The following is a 3,738-nucleotide window of genomic DNA, read 5'->3' on the forward strand; positions in this document are numbered from 1 at the left end:
GCGTCCTGCAAGAGGAAAATGACAACACTGTGTCAGTTGTGATGGGTTCAAGGGGCCCACTGGCCTTCGCCAAAACTTTACTGAGGGTCACGGGTTCTATTAGGGTCTGTAGGTGTGATCGTGGAGGGTCTGTTTGAAACGATGGAAGCCTGTGCACTTGGGACCTTATCCCCGGTCTCCCCTGTAAGAGACGAGGAACGCCGAATGGAGTCAGCCTCGGGCCTGGGTCACTCCTCTATGCCTCCCAGGAACCCCCAGAATGGGCCACACATGGAGAGTTCTCACTAGGCTAGGCCTGACCCTGGAAACGCAGCCTCTGCCCCCCTGAAGTGAGCCGACTCTCCAGGATACACAACGGAGATCACAGGCCCAGGGTTTGCCACCCAGGAAACACCAACAAGTCAGAACGTTCTGGAGCTGGAAAGAACCCAACTTTCCCCCGCCTCTTTGCCAGGAAGAGTTTTCTCAGCTTGACTTTCAACTCACTGGAGGTGAGGTGGTACCTGAAGGGGTGATGACCACCGACTCTGAGACAGACCTGGATTTGAACCCTGGCACGGCCACTGACTACTTGTGTGAACGTGGGCAAATCACTCATGCTTCTGTCCTTTCAGTGAGGACGTGGGGATGCAAAGGGTTTTTGTGAGGGGCAAACAGGAAAATGATTGCAGTTCACTTAAAGGGGTGTTTGGCACACAGTGAGGGCACAGTAATTAACACTGTCCTTAGAGTCTCAATATCTCTTTTGTATGGTATTTTCATTTTGGTAGTAATATATTACACTGGGAAGGCAGAATCCACTTGGCATCACAAGAACTCATGGACCAGCACGACAGGGCGGGTATTTCTTTTTTTTTTTTTTTTTTTTTAAATGTCTCACATTTATTTTTTTTTTTAATTTTTTTTTTTTAACGTTTATTTATTTTTTTGGGACAGAGAGAGACAGAGCATGAACGGGGGAGGGGCAGAGAGAGAGGGAGACGCAGAATCAGAAACAGGCTCCAGGCTCTGAGCCATCAGCCCAGAGCCCGACGCGGGGCTCGAACTCACGGACTGCGAGATCGTGACCTGGCTGAAGTCGGACGCTTAACCGACTGCGCCACCCAGGCGCCCCGGCGGGTATTTCTTAAAGCTGTGATTGAGATTCTCTTACACCGGGGGTTGCGGAAAAGAAAAGAAGGTGGAAACAAGTTCGGTGTAGGTACAGAAACTTTCTTCTCCAAATGGCTTTTCCTCTCAGAAAAAGGGAAAGCTTTAATAGTGAAAATACGCTCATTCTTGGGGCGCCTGGGTGGCTCAGTCGGTTAAGCGTCCGACTTTGGCTCAGGTCATGATCTCACAGTTTGTGGGTTCGAGCCCCGTGTCGGGCTCTGTGTGGACAGCTCAGAGCCTGGAGCCTGCTTCGGATTCTGTGTCTCCCTCTCTCTCTGCCCCTCCCCCGCTGACACTCTCTCTCTCTCTCTCTCAAAAAATAAACATTAAAAAAATTTTTTTTAAATAAAAAAAAAAATATGCTCATTCTCAACATATTTACTCCTAAACCGCATAAATGAATACAACAAGACACTGTGTTTCCTGATCAATTGTGCCCAGCCAGAATGAAGCAGTTGAGGCAAAAGCAGCTCAATTTCCATTTCTGTCCAGGTCAGGAAACAGGAAAACGACAGAATCTGTCACGGAGTTCAACCATGAGCATGGACTGCGGCCTACTTACATTGCCCCCAAAGGATCCATATGTCCTATCCCCCATGTAGGAATCTGCCATTTATGCTTCCTTTAAAAAGAAGTTAAACAGGGGCGCCTGGGTGGCTCAGCTGGTTAACCGTCTGACTTCGGCTCAGGTCATGATCTCACGCTTCGAGGGTTTGAGCCCCGCGTCGGGCTCTGTGCTGACAGCTCGAAGCCTAGAGCCTGCTTCCGATTCTGTGTCTCCCTCTCTCTCTGCCCCTCCCCTGCTCACGCTCTGTCTCTCTCCGTCTCTCAAAAATAAAAAAATGTAAAAAAATAAATAAAAATAAATAAGTAAATAAATAATAAAAAGAAGTTAAAGATAATCCTTTCTATGCGCATTTGAGTTGTAGCCGGAACCCCAGTTGTGCCAAGATGCGCAATTTGGCCCAACATATTTACACGGAATGCCTTTTGTTTTTCAATTACAACGTACAATCTGTTCTGAGATGATTTCCATCTAGACACAGGTGTCAAATTAGATGACAAGCACTGGCTGGTACCGACTGATCTTCTCACATGTCATGCATTTATAAGTTTAGCACTCACATTTACAGTGAGACTGCAGACATCTGGTATACCATTTCTTCTCATAATCTCTGTCATCTGCCTCCATTGTTTGAGAGAGTTTAGAGAGATCTACAGAAGCCATGCTAGTCTGTATTTCCTCATGGGGAACATTAAGGAAGGATGCCAAGGAAGATGACCTTCTCAAAGAGAAGGACCTGCTGTACACGTTCGGCACGCTAACTAAATGGAAAAGAGTTCTCTATTCCAGGGAAGGGAAAGGAGAGGGGCTTTCAGGGAAGAACCAGAGGTACATGGGAGCATGTGGTGAATACATTAGGGATGCGGGAAGAGTTTAGCACAGAAGGGGGTTCAGGAGGGTCCCAGAGAAGGGTCCAGATGGGATGTCAGGGAACCCTACAAGAGTACTCATGGAACGGGACAGACGCTGGTAGGGCTGACACACTGAACGGTGACCGAGGATGACAGGCAGGTATGTCGTGATGGGACCTGGGGCTTCAAGGTCCCAGTGAAACTATGGAGTTTGGGTATGGCCCTGTGGTACCCAGAGTCGGAGTGGCGGTGGGGCATGCTCTCTGGGATGGCTGTGCCCAGCCAGATTCAGCAGACCTTACCTCAGAGCCAGCCCTGATTCCTGGTGGCTAGAGGAGCAAACTGGGGTGCTAAGAAAACACAGCCTCCAAGTGTAAATATTTTTATCCCCTCTTCCACAAGCCCCCTTTTAAAAATCCTTAGTCCAGAGCAAAGTTTTCTTCTTTAAGGGTGAGAGGATAACATCAGCAGACTCTGAAGGCCTGGTCTTTAAGCACGGGGAGCAAGCATTAGGGAGAGGAACAACATAGCCCGACCTTGGGGCCCTGGGTTCAGCCTCCAGCAACAGCCTCACCTCCCGAGCCTCACCTCCCACAGCACAGTGGTCCATTTAGGCTAAGCATAAGCAGCGGTGTCCTGGTACCCACCCCCCCATCCATCCGAGCAGAAAGCCGAAGACCAGGCTGTGTCTGCTTATCTCCAACAATTTACAGAATCAACTAAAATGAAACCCTGTGAGATTGCCAGTCCTTCCATCGTGACCGGCAAAGAAGCGGAAATGTCATGTGGCTTAACCTGAAACGATCTAGGATAATAACCCCTACCCTGTCCCCACGTCAACCACAAGCAGTTAAAGAAAGTACAGAGAGTAAAAAGTAAACACCCTAAGGCCCAGTCCTCGGTCACCACGCTCGGAGCTTCCCGGAAACGGACGCAGAAAAGGATGCTCTCGTAGCCCTGTTTTTCTAGGTTCCTACAGCGACGTCAATTGGCCTCGATTTGACAATACACTGCTTTTGCCTCATATACCCCAGACACAGATATGTGCAGGGTCTCTCCCCAGGGCCAATCTAAACCCCCACACACAGCACGACAAACACTGCTTTCGCCGAGTCACTCCTCTGCTCAAGAACCTACGGTGGCTCCTTATTATCTTCCCGGAGGGCCAAA

This window comes from Puma concolor, chromosome C2, assembly GCF_028749965.1.
Source record: "Puma concolor isolate L17-30 chromosome C2, mPumCon1.1.hap2, whole genome shotgun sequence".
Lineage (NCBI taxonomy): Eukaryota > Metazoa > Chordata > Mammalia > Carnivora > Felidae > Puma > Puma concolor.